The sequence below is a fragment of the Carcharodon carcharias genome, chromosome 10, assembly GCF_017639515.1.
Source record: "Carcharodon carcharias isolate sCarCar2 chromosome 10, sCarCar2.pri, whole genome shotgun sequence".
Classification (NCBI taxonomy): Eukaryota; Metazoa; Chordata; class Chondrichthyes; order Lamniformes; family Lamnidae; genus Carcharodon; species Carcharodon carcharias.
Genome location: NC_054476.1, coordinates 18935794 through 18957038, shown reverse-complemented (window position 1 = coordinate 18957038; position 21245 = coordinate 18935794). Strand labels below are relative to the sequence as shown.

General features: G+C 45.0%; 1 protein-coding gene and 1 pseudogene across 6 annotated transcripts in view; one reads left to right on the top strand and one right to left on the bottom strand.

Moving 5' to 3' along the window:
- The window catches only part of LOC121283444 (protein kinase C-binding protein NELL1-like), an 839758-nt gene that overhangs the window by 95940 nt on the left and 722573 nt on the right, over positions 1–21245 (top strand). The gene's annotated exons all lie outside the window — the stretch shown is intronic.
- LOC121283445 lies at positions 15378–15638 on the bottom strand (annotated as a pseudogene).

Here is a 21245-nt window from a genome sequence, read left to right as displayed (position 1 = left end):
GCCAGTGTGGGAGATGGTGTAGGCATCAAGCTTCCCAGCACATTGTCCATCCATCCATGGTGAGCAGGGAGGTCCAAAGCATCGGCGCAGCAGCTGCCCGTCGTCTCTGCGGGCTCCTCTCAGGGTGTTCCAGATGAGGGCAGCAGCTTCTCCGCCCCTCTCCCAGTGACCGTATCATCCGGTGAGGCTGCGGAACTGGCAGCTGTGGAACTGGCAGCTCCCTCCCAGGCAGGGCCAGCACAGGCTCCATGGGCCAGAGGACGACCGCCAAGGTCATCGAGGCCAACAGGACAGCAGGGTCAGTAAGCTGTCTCACAAGCCACTCCGAGCGATGGGGCGGCACCAAGACACAGCACCTGGAAATGTAAACATAAGGCACTTAGGCACACCATGGGTTTCTCATTGGTGCTTTTGTGTTGGCCCGAGATTAGGTCCTTATGATTTATTTTTGATTGTTAACACTAAAGTTTTCTCTTTGTGATAAGTTCTTCTGCTTCACACGTTAAATACAGATGTGTGACCATGGCTGAGGGTGCCTTGTTTCTTCTGCATGTGTATGGTTGACAAAAGTGTAATGAATGATTTGTTGGACATTCAGCTTTATTTATGAGGTCCTTAGTTAATGCTGCTGACCTGGCAGATTTTTAACTTAGGTGTCGAGTATCAAGGCGGCAGCCCAGGCTTGTCCTGGTGACCCATCTGTGATGTGCTAGCTGAAGGTTCGTTGGATTAAAGCCTCCCGGGTGTCCCTGCCTCACTGGAGTGGTCCCGGGTCAGTGTCTACCCCCTCAGCATTTCCCTGTGCCTGCTCATCCTCGGAATCACTGCTGGACTCATCATGTGCAGCCGCAGACACTGCGTCGTCATCTTCTTCGTCCACTGTGTCCCCCCCTTTCCAGTGCAAGATTGTGGAGAGTGCAGCATGCAACCACTATCAGCGACACACGATCTGGGGGGTACTAGAGTGCGCCCCCTGAGTGGTCCAGGCATCGGAAACGCATCTTGAGAAGACCGATGGTTCTCTCCACCACAGCCCTTGTGGTGCCCTTGCTCCTATTGTAGCGCTGCTCAGCTTCTGTTCTTGGATGGCAGAGAGGTGTCATGAGCCACCTTCTGAGGGGATAGCCCTTGTCACCCAGCAGCCATCCATCCAGCCGAGCTGGAGCACTGAAGAGCCCCGGCACCTGGGAGTGTCTGAGGATGTAGGCGTCGTGGGAGCTGCCTGGGTTCCTTGCACAGACTTGAAGAATCAGCATCCTGTGATCACACACTATCTGCATGTTAATGGAGTGAAATCCGTTCCTGTTGATGAAGGCACCAAGCTCAGCTGCTGGCACCTTGATTGCCACATACGTACAGTCTATTGCACCCTGGATGCGGGGGAAGCCAGCAATAGCTGTGAAGCCTCTGGCTCGCTTTGTCTGGCTTGCTTAGTCCTAACGGAAGTGGATGAAGGTCAATGCACGCCTGAACAGAGCGTCTGTGAAATGCTTGACACAATTGTGGACAGCTGATTGGGAGACACTGCAAAAGTCACCCACCAAGCCCTGGAAGGAGCCAGAGGCATAGATGTTGAGGGCAGCTGTGACCTTTAGAGCCACTGGCATGGGGTGTCCACCCACACAATAGGGGAGATCTCAGGCCCAATCATCTGACAGGTATGGTTGACTGTCTCCCTTGAGAGACGGAGCCTCCTTCGGCACTACACCTCAGACATATTGAGGTAGCTGCTTCGCCGCCTGGCAGCAGGATAGTGGCGACTTCTGAGGCCTCTTCTGTCTTGGACTACTTCTTGGCCCTGCATCCCTTGTGCCTGCACCTGTCCTCCCAAAGGTGGCTCCCCTGGAGGTTGAATGCGCACTCCTGGCCTCCTCCCACTTCTAGCCCTCCCTTCCTCCTCAGAGGAGCCGCCTCCTGTGGACAGATCATCTCCCATACACAGGCTTATGGGAAGGCTTCTGGAAACCTGCAGGCCCGGAAAAGATTCCTCACTGCAGAGTGCTGACCTGAAGGTTAAGAGTCCAGAAAAAGCAGCTGGGATGCGTTCTGAAGTAGTGCAGATCACACAGGCAAGATTGAAAAATTTTCAATAATAAATACTTCACAAAGCAGAATCACGACCCCACTGAGCCCTCTTATCCTGCCCGTGGATGAGGTTAATACAAATGTCTCCTACCCATTGCGCCCATGTGCCGACCCGAAGATCGCACGGGTGCCAAAAAATTGGCCTCGATTGAAGACTAAAGGGCCTTAAGTGACCCATTAATTAATGGCGGGAGCGCGTTGGACTTCATCGTGTGCCCACACAGTGAAATATCACGATGGCCCGTGGCAACATTGGGAAGCTCTCCCGACGTTATCTTGCATCATTATACACGCAAACATGGAGGGCCTCCCCCCAACACATCAAATGGAAAATTCTGACCATTGAATCCAAATAAGCTTCACTATAGACAGTGTGGGTAAGGGAACATTACAGACTACCAGCTTATATGTCTAAAAAGATAGTACTCTGTTAACTGTCGACTCTCCTAAAAGGATTTATTCAGAAGATTTGCCTCTGTTCACATATTTTGTACTAGAGCGTAGCAATTAAAAAAACGGCTGAGATCCTCGTGTTCTAACTTTCAAAACAAGATCACCGAGTGACTAAATGGAAAGCAGTCTGTCTATTTTAGGGAGCTGTCCTCAGCTTGGTCATGCAGTCCCTGAAAAATCGAACGTGTTTTGCAGGTTTCTACATTTTTACTTCTGTCTGTTTTAACCCCTCCAGTAACTATGTGGCGCTTGACTTTACGTTTCAAATGATTGTGACATTACATGGCTGTTATGCCTGTCAACTTCACTGATCTTCCTCCAATATTTCGACTTGAAATATCTTCTAAGTCAGCTAGCTTCCGGTAGTCCAGCTGAGTGTGATGGATGTTTTCTGAACGCTGAAATGCAACTGACAGTGTGCCAGTCATGGGGAACTTGTCTCCTAACATAATGCCTCTTACAGCACTTTAAGCTGCCAACATTAGGGTGTCCGCAGTAGGATTTGACGGCGGCTTCTTTGGCCAGGCGGGGGGGGGGGTTGAAAAAAATGTACTGTATGGTTTCGAGAAAAAAAATAGAATCATTCAGCTTGGAAGGAGGCAAATCAGCCCACCATGCCTATTCTGGCTCTCTATAAAGAACTATCCAATTATTCCCACTCCCTGCTCTTTCCTCATAGCACTACAGATTTTCCCTTTTAATGTCTGCATTCAATTCCATTTTTCAAATCAGTATTGAATCTGCTTTCAGATGGTGCACTGGAGATCATCATAACTCAAACAGTGAAGAAAATAAAATCTCTTCATCTTCCACCTTTTGACAATTATTTGCTATCTGTGATCCAGGTTTCTGACCCTCCTGCCAATGGAGGCAGTTTCTACTCATTTATTCCATCAAAATTCCACACAATTTTTAGCAGCTCCCTTAAATTTCCTCTTTGCATTCTTTGCCCTAAGGGGCATGATCCCAGCTTTGTTTGTTTGGATTTGGGGGTCTTCGTGCATGAATCATAAAAAGCTAGCTTACAAGTTCAGCAGGTAATAGGGAAGGCAAATGGAATGTTGGCCTTTATTTCAAAGGGAATGGAGTATAAAAATAGGGAAGTCTTGCTAAAACTGTACAAGGCACTAGTTAGATCACACCTAGAATACTGTGAACAATTTTGGTCCCCTTATCTAAGTAAAGATGTACTGGCACTGGAGGCAGTCCAGTGAAGGTTCACTAGGTTGATGGGTATGGAGGGATTTTCTTATGAGGAGAAGTTGAGTAGGTTGGAGCTGTACTCATTGGAGTTTAGAAGAATGAGAGGCAACCTTAATGAAACATATAAGATTCTTAGGAGTCTTGACAGGGTAGATGCTGAAAGATTGTTGTCCCTTGTGGGAGAGTCTAGGACCAGAGGGCATAATCTCAGGGTGAGGGGTCACCCATTTAAGACAGAGATGAGGAGGAATTTCTTCTCTCAGAGGGTAGTGGATCTGTGGAATCCTTTACCGTGAAGGACTGTAGATACTGGGTCATTAGGTATATTCAAGGCTGAGATATCCTTGACCAGCCACATATGTGACTATGGCAAAATCTTTGTGGTCACGTGCCCTAGTAGAAGATACCTTACCTTACACACGATACAGATGAATGCATTCAGTGGGTGTTTAAATATGAACAAACAGCTACCCCTGGTCATTAAGAAAGGCAGTAAAGCACTCGCAATGGACAGAAAACAATTGCACATTTTGTTTTCTCCTGTCATTTTACCAACCGACCAAAACAAATGTTAAATTAGGTCCGAGAATGAGAATTGAGATCGCATGCCCAATGACAATGTCTCTTATTCTTATTATATTTACCAATCAGAATTGCAGTTTGCCACATTTGGATTTCAAATTTGCCACCTGAAGCCAGTGGCTACCATTTTGGACAAGACTGAATTCGGCTCTTAATTACTCACCTTCAGTCTGATAGCAAATAACGAAGGCACGTTTGCTGTGCTGAATGTCAATGGGAACTGGTGCAAGGTAGTTAAATATTTAACCTTGCGTAATGGTTATAGTTTGCTGTTTACATTCCATGGGCTATCTTTATCTCTCTAAATTCAGAGGGTAAACGAGATGGGCTGACACATCCCTTCAGATCTGATTGGTGCGAAAAAAATTTAAAGTAAGCATCTCTCAAACTCAAGAGAGCTGCCAATAAATCATGTATTCAAGCAATGCCCTCAGGATGCTTGTGTTTGTGTTGAGTGTCTTGGTCGATCCCTGGATACCTGGCATAGATATAACATCTGTTGTGTATCAAAACAAATTAGTCCATTTTCCATGAGTGACCCTGTTTTTCAATCTCTACACTGACAGAAGTAAAGTTGCCACCGATCTGACTCATGGAATAGTACAGCAAAGGAGGAGGCCATTCAGCCCACTGAGTCTGAGCCAACTCTTATGAAAAGCAATCCAGTCACTTGCACTCCCCATTTCCCTATAAGGCTTTCTCCTTCAAAGTTCATGTATGATTTTAAACAGCAATAACATGCAATTGTATGGTGCCTTTAATGTAGCAGAACAACCAAAGGCGACCACAGGAGTATTATCAGACAAAATTTGATATCGAGTCACATAAGGAGATATTCAGGAAGTGGCCAAATCTTTGGTCAAAGAGGTAGATTTTAAGGGAGGGAATTCCAGAGCTTAGGGCCTAGGCAGCAGAATGCGTGGGATTTTAGTGCCTGAATTGAACCACCTGAAAGATGTTTTCCCTTTTCAGCAATAAAGGAAACATGCTCATACCAAATTTGAAATGTTACTCTAGTTCCATGCCATGCTGTTTGTTGGCCCATGCAGGATATACAATTGTTTTTGGGTTTTTGCGGCACTAGCTCAGACCTGTGCATCCCTTGCCTCACTCGTATTACTGGAATGAATCAATTTTTTTTCCACAAATGACATTCTCTTCCCTGTTTGAGTACTTCCTTTGACTAGCCTTCTCCCTGTACCTATGCATGCTTACCTGATCACAACAGCAATGACTGGATTTAACTCACACTGTCACATTGTTCTGGAAATAAATAAGAGAAGCTTGTTGAGTCTGATCCTTAAAACATAACTCTCAGATCAAGCCACAGCCATATATTGTATTTATATAGTACCTTTAATGTAATAAAACATCTCCGGTTTTAAATAAGAGAAGCCCTCTGAGCCCACCTCCTTAAGGTGCAACTGACAGTATAGATCAAACCACAACCTCAGCTTATATTTATATAGCACCTTTAATGTAATGAAACAGCCCAAAATATTTGATAGAGGCATTATAAAGCAAAATACGACACCGAGCCACATAAGGAGATATTGGGTCATATGACAAAAAGCTTGGACAAAGAAATAGGTTTTAAGGTGTACCTTAAAGGAGGGCAAGTGAGGTAGAGAGGTGGAGAAGTTTAGGGAGGGAATTCCAGAGCTTGGGGCCTAGGCAAAGAAGGCCACCAATGGTGGTGATTAAAATTGGGGATGCTCAAGAGGACTAAATTAGATGAGCGCAGATACCTTGGAGGGTTACAGGTCTGAGGAGACCGTGGAGATGGGGAGGGGTGAGGTCATGGAAGGATTTGAAAATAAGGATAGGAATTTTAAAAATCAAGGCATTGTTTAATCAGGAGCCAGTGTAGGTCAGCAAGCACATTATTTATTCAGCATTTGGTTGTGCCTGTTCTGCAGTGTATGGGTTAATCTTGTCACATTTCACACATTTTATTTCCATTCAAGAGGAAGATGACTAGGTGAGGCACAGTGGGATTGGATATTTTCCATTTTTAGCTTTTAAATTGGCTGGTTGCTGTTGGGTGCATTTCAATAGCAGGTAAAAGGGCAGCATATCTTGTATCAAGCTCTCCGGAGGCAACTGCCAGACAACTCTGGGTCCAGGGATCTAATTAGTCCCTGCTTCAGTCTAAAGAAGTGAACAGTGGGCTGGTTTAATTTTTATTCATTTTAATTCAAGTTCCTGTTTGCCTTTGAATGAAGATTTCGCTTAGGTTTTTGTTTGCATGCTATGCGAAACCTAAATAGGCTTCCAAACTGTGTCTTGCTTTACGCTGTCTGCTCCTGTTAATCTCCAGCAACTCCCTTAAAATCACTGAAGCAAAATCTGGCTTTGCGGTCCTTGCATAATTTTGCCAAAAGTGAGACATGTACCTCAAGTTTCCATGGAGATAGAATGACACTCCCTTTATGAAAATGGCTTTATCTGTGTAGCATTTTGCTATTGTTATTTTAGTATTAATATTAGTAATTATAAAAATTAAATGGATAGGCAGGAAATTTTGAGGCCTCCTCCTGCTGGAAACAGGATGGTAGTGCCCCAAAAATCATAGGGCAGAATTTTTTCCCTCGTTGTGGGGGGGGGGGGCGGGGTGGTGGGGGGTGCAGTGGGGGTGGGCGGGAGCGGCTGGGAAGCCGACCACTGTCCGCGATTGGGGCTGGACTGTGATTTCACACTGGCTGGCCAGTTGAAGTCCGCCCAGCGTGAAACACATGCTTCAGCACTGCCTTTTTTGGGGGGGGAGGGCCATAAGATCTTAAGAACATAAGATGTAGGAGCCGAAGTAGGCCATTCAGCCCATCGAGTCTACTCTGCCATTCAGTGAGATCATGGCTGATCTGATGATCTTCAACTCCACTTTCCTGCCTTCTCCCCATAACCCTTGATTCCCTTACTGATTAAAAATCTGTCTATCTCAGCCTTGAATATACTTAACTACCCAGCCTCTATAGCCCTCTGAGGTAAAGAATTCCATAGATTGACTACCCGCTGAGAGAATAAATTCCTCCTCATCTCGATCTTAATTGGGTGACCCGTTACTCTGAGATTATGTCCTCTGGTCCCAGACTCTCCCACAAGGGAAAACAACCTCTCAGCATCTACTTTGTCAAGCTCCCTAAGAATCTTACATGTTTCAATAAGGTCGCCTCTCATTCTTCTAAACTCCAATGAGTACAGGCCCAACCTACTCAACCTCTCCTCAGAAGAAAATCCCTCCATACCCAGAATCAACCTAGCGAACCTTCTCTAGACTGCCTTAGATAAGGGGCCAAAATTATTCACAGTATTCTAGGTGTGGACTAACTAGTGCCTTGTACAGTTTTAGCAAGACTTCCCTATTTTTATACTCCATTCCCTTTGAAATAAAGGCCAACATTCCATTTGCCTTCCCTATTACCTGTTGAACTTGTATGTTAGCTTTTTGGGATTCATGCATGAAGACCCCCAAATCCCTCTGTGCAGCAGCTTTCCTCAGTCCTTCTCCATTTAAATAATATTCAGCTCCTCTATTGCTCCTGCCTAAGTGCATAACCTCACATTTTCCTGCATTATATTCCATTTGCCAAGTTTTTGCCCACTCACTTAACCTGTCTATATCCCTCTGTAGACTCTTTGGCCAGAATTTTCCTGCCGGTGATTTGGGGGCGGGGCCCGCTCGCCAACTGGAAAGTGACACGGGATGTCGTCGGGAGGAACTCTTGACATCATCCCGGTCACTTTAAATTTTCAGGAAGGCAGGCGGACAGCGAAATCAGCTGTCCGCCCGCCGACCTGTCAATGGCCAATTGAGGCCATTGACAGGATAATTAACCCAATTAAAAGACCTGCCCGTCCAACCTTAAGGTTAGAGGGCAGGCCAGGAGCCCTAGCGGGCTTCTGATAATACATGAAACCTCATCCACTGGCGGGATGAGATTTTATGTTCCTTCTTAAAAAATTTTTAAATAAATGTAATGTTATATTTATTAACATGTCCCATCTCGTGTGACATTGTCACATGAGGGGGACATGTTAATAATATTTTTATTTTTCTATTTTTTAAGTTTTTTGGACTGTCACTAATCTCTCTGAGACAGCACTTAGTCTTGGGGAGCAGTGCACTCTTTTGCGCGCGTGTGCGAAAGAACGCACTTTGACAGCTGGGGATTCCCCCCACTCCACGCACAGGAAGTGCATAGCGCTTCCTGTTGGGCAGGCCGCTGGACGGGCCTTAATTAGCCTGCCCACTCAAAATGGTGGCAGGCCCCGTTTTGGAGGCAGGGGTCGGCTGTCTGCCCGCCGCTGAGCCGGTGGGGCCCACACGTCCACCAAGGGCAAAATTCTGCCCTTTGTGTCATCCTCAACGCTTGCCTTCCCGGTTATTTTTGTGCATTCTGCAAACTTGGCGACAGTACATTCACTTCCCTTGTCTAAATCGTTAATATATATTGTAAATAATTGAGGCCTCAGCACTGATCCCTGTGGCACTCCACTAGTTATAGGCTGCCACCCTGAAAATGCCCCCCTTATCCTAATTCTCTGACTTCTATTAGTTAGCCAATCCTCTATTCATGTTAATATACTACCCCCAACGCCATGGGCGTTATTAAGTAGACTCATGTGTGGTATCTTATCGAACGCCTTTTGGAAATCCAAATATATTACATCTACTGATTCCCTTCTATCTATCCTGCTTGTTAACTCCTCAAAGAATTCTAATAAATTTGTTAGACATAATTTCTCCTTCATGAAGCCATGCTGACTCTGCTTGATTAGATTATGTATTTCTAAATGCTCTGCTATTACATCCTTTATAATAGACTCCAACGTTTTCCCAATAACAGATGTTAAGCTAACTGGCCTATAGTGATTTGTTTTTTGTCTCCCTCCCTTTTTGAGTAAGGATGTTACGTTGGCCGTTCTCCTATCCTCTGGGACTTTTCCTGAATCTAAGGATTCTTGGAAGATTACTCCATTATCTCTGTAGCTACTTCCTTTAATATCGTAGGATGCAACCCCTCAGGTCCAGGGGACTTATCGGCCTTTAGTCCAATTAGTTTCCCTAGTACCTTTTCTCTGGTGATAGTTATTGTATTTATTTGCTCTCCTACTTTTGCCCCTTGATTATTTAATAGTTTGGAAAGCTTTGCATCTCTTACCGTGAAGACTGAAGCAAAATATTTATTCAACTCCTCTACTTTTTCTTGGTTCTCCATAATTATTTCCCCAGCCTCATTCTCTAAGGGACCTATGTTCACTTTGGCCTCTCTCTTCCTTTTTATATATTTAAAGAAGCTCTTACTGTCTTTTTTATATTACTTGTTAGTTTACTCTCAAAATTTACTTTCTCCCTCTTTATTATTTTGTCGGTCATCTTTTGTCGGTTTTTAAAACTTTCCCAATCCTCTGGCTCACCACTAATCTTTGCCACATTGTATGTTTTTTCTTTCAATTTGATACCATCCTTAACTTCCATAAGACAATAAGACATAGGAGCAGAAATTAGGCTATTCGGCCCATCGAGTCTGCTCCGCCATTCAATCATGGCTGATAAGTTTCTCAACCCAGTTCTCCCGCCTTCTCCCCGTAACCTTTGATCCCCTTACCAATCAAGAACCTACCTATCTCGGTCTTAAATACACTCAATGACCTGGCCTCCACAGCCTTCTGTGGCAATGAATTCCAATAATTCACCACTCTCTGGCTAAAGAAGTTTCTCCTCATCTCTGTTCTAAAAGGTCTTCCCTTTACTCTGAGGCTGTGCCCTCAGGTCCTAGTATCTCCTACTAATGGAAACATCTTCCTCAAGTCCACTCTATCCAGGCCTTTCAGTATTCTGTAAGTTTCAATCAGATCCCCCTTCATCCTTCTGAACTCCATCGAGTATAGACCCAGAGTCCTCAAACATTCCTCATATGTTAAGCCTTTCATTCCTGGGAGCATTCTCGTGAAGCTCCTCTGGACCCTCTCCAGGGCCAGCACATCCTTCCTGAGATATGGGGCACAAAATTGCTCACAATGTTCTAAATATGGTCTGACCAGAGCCTTATAAAGCCTCAGCAGCACATCCCTGCTTTTATATTCTAGTCCTCTCAAAATAAATGCCAATATTGGATTTGCCTTCCTAACTACCGACTTGCAAGTTAGCCTTAAGAGAATCCTGGACTAGAACTCCCAAGTCCCTTTGCACTCCAGATTTCTGAATTCTCTCCCCATTTAGAAAATAGTCTATGCCTGTATTCTTCTTACCAAAGTGCATGACCTCACACTTCCCCACGTTGTATTCCATCTGCCATTTCTTTGCCCATTCTCTTAACCTGTCCAAATCCTTCTGCAGCCTCCCTGCCTCCTCAATACTACCTGTCCCTCCACCTATCTTTGTATCATCTGCAAACTTAGCCAGGATGCCTTCAGTTCCTTCATCTAGATCATTAATGTGTAAAGTGACAAGTTGTGGTCCCAACACTGACCCCTGCAGAACTCCACTAGTCACCGGCCGCCATCTTGAGAAGGACCCCCTTATCCCCACTCTCTGCCTCCTGCCAGACAGCCAAACTTCTATCCATGCTAGTACCTTGCCTATAACACCATGGGCTCTTATCTTACTGAGCAGCCTCCTGTGCAGCACCTTGTAAAAGGCCTTCTGGAAGTCCAAGTAGATAATATCCATTGGCTCTCCTTTGTCTAACCTACTAATTACCTCCTCAAAGAATTCTAACAGATTTGTCAGGCATGACCTCCCCTTGATGAAACCATGTTGACTTTGCCCGATTTTACCTTGCACTTCCAAATATTCTGAAATCTCATCCTTAATAATGGACTCTAAAATCTTACCAATGACCGAGGTCAGGCTAATCGGCCTGTATTTTCCCGTCTTTTGCACCACTCCCTTCTTAAACAGGGGGGTTACATTAGCGATTTTCTAGTCCTCTGGGACCCTCCCTGACTCCAGTGATTCCTGAAAGATCACCACTAACGCCTCCACTATCTCTTCTGCTATCTCCTTCAGAACTCTGGGGTGTGATCCATTTGGTCCAGGTGATTTATCCACCTTCAGACCTTTCAGTTTTCCTAGCACCTTCTCCTTGGTAATTTAATCAGGGTTGATTTACCCCTTTCCTTGAATCCTTCTTCCTCGCTGGGATATATCTTTGTCGAGAATCATGAACTATTTTCTTAAACAAGTGCCATTGTTCATCAACCGTCTTTTCTGCTAAATTGCTTTCCCGAGAAACATGCGGGTGTATGCTGGAAAAGCTCCGAGGTACAGAGCTGCCCCAGGGAGATGAAGATATGAAAAATTAAAAATAAATAATTTTAGGAATTTTAAAAAAATACATGTCCCCTTGTGTGACTCTGCCACATGAGCAGGGACATGTTAGAAATTAGTATGAAATTTTTTTTTTTAATGACGGATTGAAACCTTACCCTGCACGTGGATGAGGTTTCGCAAAAAACATAAAGGCCGCTTGGGTCTTTTCGCCTGGCTGTCAACCGTGAGGTTGGATGGGCAGCGAAAAATTAAAATCAGTTGGATTGTTAATGGCCTTAATAGGTCTTTTGGTGTTGGCGGGTGGGCTGCCAACTCTCACGCTGACTGTAACATCGTGCGGGCGCATGATGACATTGGGACGCTCGCCTGAAGTCATCACGTGTCACTTTATGCTCACTCGGGTCAGGCATGCGCCCACCTGACGAGCGGAAAATTGCACCCCATAGTGACCGACTAACCACCCCAATCTCGGGGAAGAATTTTCCATGCTTGCTGGAGTCGGGTGTCATGGTGAGCATGAGCGGACAATATGGCAGGAAGGCCCAAAATCAGTTTCGTGGGCCAGGATTTTCCCGTCGGCGAGCGGGGGTGGGGTGGGGTGGGGGGGGGGGTCGGTGGGGTGGTGGTGCCCGCTCCCTGACACATAAAATGACGCTTGGTGATGTCAGGCGGAACTCCCCACGTCACTGCACCCGATTTAAATTTTCAGGTAGGCGGGGGCTCAGTAAAATCAATTGTGCGCCCGCCGACCTGTCAGTGGCCAATTGAGGCCATTGACAAAGTCATTTAAGTAATTAATGGACCTGCCCGTCCAACCTTAATGTTGGCGGGCAGACCAGGAGCCCTGGCGGGAACTAGAAAAAATATGAAACCTCGTCCATGGGTTTCATGTAGATTTTAAAAAATTTAATTGAAGTGTTTTTTTAAAAGTTATGGGCGTGTCCCAACTCATGTGACAGTGTCACATGAGGGAACATATCAGGGGATTTTTTTTCTCTTTATTTTTAATATTTCTTTTACGTGCAGCTGACCACCCTGAGGCAGCACTTAGCCTCAGGGAGATGAGTGTACTCTTTCATGCGCATATGCGAAAGAGCGCACCGTCGGCTGAAGGATTCCCCCCGCTGCCTGCACAGAGAGTGCACAGTGCTTCCATGTGGATGTCATGCTGGGCGGTAAAATGATGGTGCGCCCCCAATCGGCAGCGCTGATCAGAGATGCACCTCTGTGTGCCCACCCTTCAACTTCCCCTCTCAACAGTGGAGGGGGGTGGGGGGGGGGGGGGGGCGGTGGGGAGGAATTCTGCCCATGATGTCGTGAAACCACTTCACGATCATCCGCTCTACCTGTCAATGGCAGGCTGTGTTTCCATCACCGGACTTAGGGAACATTGTTTACATACATCCGCATATAATTATAATCCCTGCCCGCTGGAATCATCCCCCCACGCTGGATCCTCCAGCCATGTTGGCGTGATTGCACGCCAGTGTGTTTCACAACTGCACATAAGCAATGTGCACCTGGGGAGCTACACTTCACTTGGGACTTCGAGGTTTGTTTGCCCACCTTGCCTTGGGTAGCACTTGTGGTCATCAGCACCAGGCTTCACAGGCAGCACAACATCACTTTAGGGGGTGCTCGTGGGTAGGTCTCTACCTACCAGACCAGCTGTAAGGCGGGGGTGGCTTTTCAATGGCTGCAGGGCTAGGGCTGGTTGGGAAAGGGGGAGAACTGGCCTCAGGCAAGAGAAGAGGCTGCAGGGCAATGGCTGTACTGGGGAAGAGGGTTTTCCCAAGGTGTGTGTGGGGGAACATGTTGATCTGTGCAAGTGGGGGCAGGGCCGGGGGGAGGTTGTGGGGGCAATGGCATAGTGTTATTGTCGCTGGACTAGTAGTCCAGAAACCCAGGGTAATGCTCTGGGTTCGAATCCTGCCATGGCAGATGGTGGAATTTGAATTCAATAAAAATCTGGAATTAAAAGTCTAACGATAACCATGAAACCATTGTCAATTGTTGTAAAAACCCATCTGGTTCACTAATCTGTCATCCTTACCTGGTCTGGCCTACACATGACTCCAGGCCCACAGCAATGTGGTTGACTCTTAACTGCCCTAGAAAGGTCAGTTTAAGGGCAATTAGGGATTGGCAGTACCCTAGCCAGCGATGCCCACATCCCATGAATGAATAAAAAAAGAAGTGGCCTCAAGATGGTGTGGGCTGAGGAGGCCTGCCAGTGAGATGGCACGTTTCCTGCGGCTCCATCATTAATGAGATGGGAAGCGAATGATATTGTGTGAAAGGTTGCCATTGCAAACATCCTTTTTCCCACCCTCCCTACTGCACTTAGTGCAAATCTGGGATGATCCTGCCCTTGCTGTTGCATGGCTGTTATGATCTAAAGCCAGCGGTCGGAGCGAAGAAGGCGAATGGAATGCTATCTTTTATTATGAGAAGAATTCAACATAAAAGTAAGTTGTGTCATGCTTTAGTTAGACAGGGCATTGGTGAGACTGCATCTTGAATACCGTGTGCACTTTTGGTCCCCTTATTTAAGGAAGGATGTAAATGCGTTGGAGGCAGTTCAGAGGAAGTTTACTAGATTGATACCTGGAATGAGTGGGTTGTCTTAAGAGGATAGGTTGGACAGATTGGGCTTGTTTCCATTGGAGTTTAGAAGAGTGAGGGGTAACTTGTTTGAAGTATATTAAATCCTGAATGGTCTTGATAAAGTGGACATGGAAAGGATGTTTCCTCTTGTGGTGTTTCCCAAACTAGGGGGCACTGTTTTAAAATTAGGGGTTGCCCTTATAGGATGCAGATGAGAGGGAATCTTTTCTCTGAGGGTTGTGTGGCTTTGGAACTCTCGGCCTCAGAAGGCAGTGGAAGTGGAGTCACTGAATATTTTTCAGGCAGCGGTAGATAGATTCTTGTTAAGCAAGGAAATCAAAGTACATCAAAGATAGATTTGAAAGTAGAATTCGAAACACAAACAAATCTTCCGTGATCTTATTGAATGGCAGAGCAGGCTCGAGGGGCCAAATGGCCTAGTTCTGCTTCTATTTCATATGTTTGTATGAGTGTCCACATTAACTGGGCCTCAGGCCTTTTAATATGCAAACCGGTGCCTACCTTGCTAAGCAATTTGTTAAGGTTAACCTGTTCATCAGAAAGGGTCTCCACCATCCTGAATATCTGGATTGTGGTGGATTTAAAGGTCAGGTCAACTGCAATAATGAACCTTTTTCCTGTCCCTCCTTGCATTTCCCTTTGACCCTCCTTTGGTTGTCTTTACCAGACCCTCCCATGGCAGACTTTCTTAAAAAGTAGTGATTCGGTGCAGCTACCTGACACTGAACTCAGTGATAGAACCACTTTCCTGGCTTCTCTCCTGGCCTGATTGCTGTTATTGCCAACTCAACATGACCTTTTAAAAGCTACAGTCAAAGCTCTAACCACCTCCAGCCGTGTTTCTCCCATTTTACATGTTACTAGCAATCAAGATCCTCCAATATAAATGAGCTGATCCAGGAAATCCGGCAGGTTTCAGCTCTGGCATCTGCAAATCTGGGGCATCCCACCACGTGGAATCTTGGTCAAATCTCTGCAGTTTAATCGTGAATTTGTTATTCTGGCTGTGGCCTGAAGCTAAGCTTAAAATACACTTTATTTATTTATTACACTGGTCCTAATTTTATTTTCCATCAGCCTAACTCAAACACTCGTTTCTTTAAAATACCATAAATACAGCGAGCAGGATGATTTGGAATTCAGCAGCGGTTCAGTGATACTTTCTCCAATGCTTGTGCTTTAGGTCATCGTACTCCCAGGTGTAACTGATTAGAACGTAACTAGCCAGCAATGTGGCGACACCACAGGTCCCACCTCGCTTCACGTTAATGTACTTGTTGTAATACTGGTTATGGCCTTGGTGCAAAGCCACTAGAATGCTGTTGGACATAAAATCTCGTGCAGCAATCCATCATGACAGCTTCACATCCATCGGACACTTCTCCATAACTAGGACCGACCTGTCCGTCATCTTCAACTGCACTCTGCAGAATGGAAATAAATTGGAGGGTGGTTCACTCTGTGGCATGTGTACTTGGTGACTGGTTATAAATCCTAGGAGGCTGATATCAGCCTCATGTAGAGAAAGATAAGCTGGAAGAAAATAAAGAGGGAGAGAAGTAAATAAAAATAGTACATTATAATGCAGCAAATGATCGTTAAAATTTTAGATGGCTTCCATGTTAATACAGAGGACTCATAATACACTGCTGAGTGTTTACAAAACTGGGGCTCATTAAACCAACATGCTGGAGGGAATGTGTGACGATGAACATGATGGATTGTGTGAATGTGGGGCAATGAGCTTCCTTAAAGGGATAGAAGGGGTTATTATTTGTGCAGTTCAGCCCAAGGGGTATGTCAAAGTTAAGTTATCTTTATAGCAACCCGCTGCTCTCCTTTCTTGCAGCATGGGCTTCTGTTGTGGATGGTGGCAACCCTCCCCCAGCAGTTCTGATCAGCCGAGGGGGACTAGGGTAGTTGGTGGAACTCTGGCATGTTCCCAAGGGCGGAAGTCCAACTTGTCCTGATAGCCTCGATCTGTCAGAGGGATCAATTACTTTAATTTCAGTTATAATTTCCAGTTGGCAATGTGGGCAAGAGGCCACGGCTGGGAAACTACAGGCCCACGTCAAGAAAGAGGTGGGACTGTGATTAATCAAGTGAGGAACCTCTCTGCCCACCCCAGTCAGTGTGGCTGGGCCACAGCTTTAGCTGCTGGCTGTTCCATGGAGGGGTTGCCCTTCCATGATCACGGTAGCTGTGCTGTTACTAAGTATGAAAAATGCTGACCTATACTTGTGAAAGTGCCTCCATGTTGAAGCGGTCTCTCTCCATCACAAATTGGCACTCCCACCTTAGCTGGTGGGGCTGTTGAGGGCCTCCCATTGGCTCTCCAGTCTCAGGAACTTGCCTGTCATCCTTAATTGGATGGTGAGCCTGCTCCCTGCCATTCATTGGCTTGGCCCTTTAAAGATCTGCTGTCCGCCATTTACTGGCCTGGCCCTTTAAAAATCTGGGTGGACTTTTGTGGCACGTGCCATGCAGGGTCAAGAGATGGAACAGTTACTGACTTCAGGCTCCTGACCCTGCACTGAAAGTCCAACCCCACAAATCCAAACTTATTCACAATTGTCTGTTATTACCCAGAATATTTGAGATGAACAAGAAGTAACACTCTCCTCTTCAGTCAGTTACCTTATGAGCTAGATGATTGGATTTGTGAGTATGAATATTTATCTATTACCTATTGCCTGGACCTTGGTACCTACAGGTCTCAAGCACACTTCTGTCAATGCTGCGGCTGATTCCTGTTTCCAATTTAAATAAGTCTCGGTGGGCTTATGTCTTCTTTGTGTCTCATATAATCAATCTTTCTCATTTTACCTTTCTCCCTCTCTCTCTCTCTTTCTCTGCCTCTCTGTCAATCTCTCCCTCTTTCTCTGCCTCTCTCTCTCCCCCTCTCTCAGCCTCTTTCTCTCTTTCATATCCACTTCCCTCTCTCACTTAACTCCTTCCACTTTCCCTTCCTTCTGCTTCCTCTTGTTTAATCCCTCATCCTTCACTCTCACACCCCTTTCTCTCCCTTTATTCTCTCTCTCTTCTCTTGTGCTTTCTTCCTCTCTCTCACACTCGTTCACTCACTGTCTCTCACTAATGCATGCTTTCCTCTCTCTCTCCCTCTTGCATTTCTCCCTCTCTCTCTTGATGTCAGCCTGAGCACTCAGATCTAGGTTGATATTCCAGTGCAGTAATGAGGGAGTGCTGCACTGTCAGGGGTGCAATTTTTCAGATAAGGCTTTAAACCGAGACCCTGTCTTCCCTCTCAAGTGAACATAAAGGATCCTGTGGTGCTATTGCAAAGAAGAGCAAGCGAATCACCCTGGGATCCTGGCCAAAGTTTATCCCTCATCAAAACAGCTTCCTCCTACTCTTCAAACCCCTTGGTTATGGGTCATTTATCACATTGTTGTTTTAGGAACTTGTTTGGCTGCCGCGTTTCCTACATTACAACAGTCCCTACACTTGGAAAGTATGTTATCGGTTGCAAATTGCTTTGGGATGTCATAAAAGGCGCTATATAAATGCATGTTTGTCCTAGAAGGAAAACCAGTTTAAAATTGTAAAATCCCAGTAAAAGTCAGTAAAACTGGCACCAGTAATACTGGAGTTACATTTTAAGATATACATGCCAGTTCGGGTAAGTTTTATTGGTTTTTCCTTTTGCGGATCTTTCTTCTTCCCTTGTGTGCTTTTTGCGGGAGTTATATTGCTGTTTCTTCACAGTCATTGGATCAAAATCCTGGGGATCCCTTTCTAACAGCTCTGCGGGTGCACCTACACCACATGAACTGCAGTGTTTCAAGAAGGCAGCTCACCACCACCTTCTGCATGGCAATTAGGGATGGACAATGAATTCTGGCCATGCCAGCAACACTCATGTTCCAATACCAAATAAAAAAAAAACCTTCTCCAGTAGTAGCAATGGCCCATAATTTGCTTTCAAAATAATGGTGAGGCTATTGGCACTAATCGTTTTTTAAGCACAAATGGTCCAGAGACACCAGGGGAGGGCAGATGCATGGTTAAATGGGGATATCAAAATATTTCTGTCTGAAATGCATTGCCTCACTGTCCTACTGTGCTTACTCACCATTAAATGCTTTGAATAGTGTGAGATTGCTGTACTTGCACAGTAGATGTGAACTAAACTAGCCACACAAAGTTAAGTCTTGTCCATGTTAGTTTCTGGCACTGAAATTAACTATGACAGAGGTGGAGTTTTATTCCTTCAGGTTTAATTGTTGTGATTTTAAAAACTTATAATTTCAATTATTTAACATTTTACTTTTCCTTACTGTCTCTTCACGCTTTCCCTTAATCCAATCTTTCTTTTCCACTTAATTTCTCTTTCTCTGCTTGATTTGACGTTGAATTCACCCTCTCTAATTTACCCTCTCTCCTCAGTTCTTGTGCTGTCACTTTCATAATCCTTCAATCTGATTGGTTAAGGAGTTACAGTTAGTTACCCTGTTCACTCAGATCGAAGATGCTTTGTTTCCCTTGCTGCAACCTTATCGACCCTCACTTTCAGCAACCTGGCATTCAAAAATTCGAAACGCCTATATGTGCAAGCCCAACAAATGCTGTACACTGTCCGATCCCCTGCCACAGCAAATTATGGTCTAATATTGCCCTTCAGTTAGAAGCTTGTGGGTTCAAACTCCACTCCAACATTTGAGGCATAGGCCAGGATTTTTCCTATGGCTGGTGGGCTGGGCGGGAACAGGCGGGGATGGGCACGGAGCCGATCGCTGCCCGAAAACGGCTCCACGCCACCATTTTATGCGGGTGGGCCATTTAAGGGCTGCCCAGTGTAATACGCAGTCGGTAACGCTTAATGCTGCCTGTGCAGGCGCGGGGAGGAGGGACAGTCAGGGCCAGCACTCTTTCACGCGATCTCTCTGAGGCACGGAGCTACCTCAGGGAGGTTGAATGTATATTAAAATAAATAAAGAATTGATTTAAGAATGTACTTGAACATGTCCCCTCGTGTGCCTGTGTCACATGAGTGGGGACATGTGTTGTGGTCACTTTGACAAACGGACCACAGGAGTCTCAGGTACAGGTCACGATCGTTTATTCAAGCAATTGCAAGGAGAGAACCATCTCAGTGCAGCTGGAGACAGTACTCTGCTAAACTACAAGTTATCAACATATTTATACATTATTGGTCATGTACAAGAACAGTTTCTAGATTCCGATCTCGTCGATATATAGGTTTACAATTAAACAGACATCTCTGGTAACAGTTACATGCATCGTATGTCCCTATTTTTCACCCAGGCAGAGATCTTCCCTCCTATCTAAGCTGGGACCATCCATTCTTCCCCTATCTGTTGAAGAGCACACTTAATCTAAGTTGTTATTGCCAATTCTCTGACTGCAGTCCGGCTCCCAAGGCCTTTCTGTTGTTTGCAGGCCCTAAGGCTGTGCAAGGTTCATCTGGTAACCTTTAACTGCCAATGTGCTTGGAGATTTTAAGTAATTCATTCCCTTTCAATAAGTTCTTACTGTACCCTTATATTCCCCCTAGTAATTATTGTATCCCTTTATTTCCCTCAACAACATGTTTTTATATTTATGAAAATTAATTAATTAATTTAATAATAGCTTTAGGAAACCTCATCCCGCTCGTGGATGAGGTTTCTTGAAAAATGTGAAGGCTGCTTGGGCTTTACCGTCTGCCTGCCAACCTTAAGGTTGGACGGACAGTGTTCTCAAGTGGCTCAATTGATTTCTTAATGGCCTTAATAGGGAGTCGGCTGCAGACTTGCCGAACGAAATATCGCAATGACGCGGGGATGCACGCCCGACATCATCACGCATCATTTTACGTGTTGGCATGTCAGGCCTGCCCCTGCAGGCCGACCGGAAAATTCTGCCCATAGTCCAGGCTGAGACTTCAGTGCAGCACTGAAAAGAACTTTCCCAGTGCATGGCCAATATTTATCTCAATTAACACCACTACAAGCAGATTGATGTGACATTCATCTTATTGCAGTTTGTGTGACCTTGTTGTATGCAAATGGATGATGTTCTTGCCAACAAAATACCAGTGATTACACTTCAAAGGTAACTCATCGGTAATAAAGCACTGTGGATGTGAAAGGCAATATATAAATGTCACTTTGCTTGCTTGCATCCTCTCTGTTTGTCTCTTTATCTTGTAGTTCTCTCTCTGGTCCCATGTTGTGTTCCTTTTTCCTAGCTCCTGTTTTTACCAAAGTTCAAACTGTGTTTTTTAATTCCTATTGAGTTCAATTGCCACCTAAGCACACAAATTGGTAAAAGTGGGAACATGCTGTACTATAACGTTGGAGCATAAGAATCCAATTGCACTGCTATCTGTTTGATGTATTACTGTAATGACAGTGATGTGTAATAGTGTTCTGAATGAATAGTGCTGTGCAATCTTTTTTTCCCTGAAACAAGTCCTTAGCTGACCTTGATAAAACCAGTTAAAGCTATAGCTGGACCCACTATCCTTCATGTGCCCGCCCTGGAATTTCCAACGTGATCCTGATTGTCTGCTGCTGCCTATGTATTACTTTTCTTCTTGTGTTCATTTCTCCGATTTGCCCATTTTGGAAAGGTCTGTGTTTTCTGTGGTAAGCATATATTGAACTTCAGATTGCAATTGTATTAATTTATAATAAACCCTTAAAAAAAACAGAACTTTGTAGGCCTGGAAGTTTGGAAAGGCCTTTTCTTGCTTGTCGAGTAGATAAACATCTAAATCAACCAAAACGAGAGAGCACACTTAAGAATAAGCCTTTCTAATCCACTAGAGCCCTATGGTTGAAATGGACACGTTATGACATGACAGGTGATGTGTGCCAAGCGGATCAAATCCACAAGGGAAACTTGGCTACGCTATCATAACGGTTTTGCAATTTGTATTTATTACGAGAAGATTTGGGCACTGAATTCAGAAATCATGTGTCCGCTAACACCTTTAGAGATTTTAACAATTAAATTAACACATTTATTAACAAAATAAAAGATTTAAAGCACA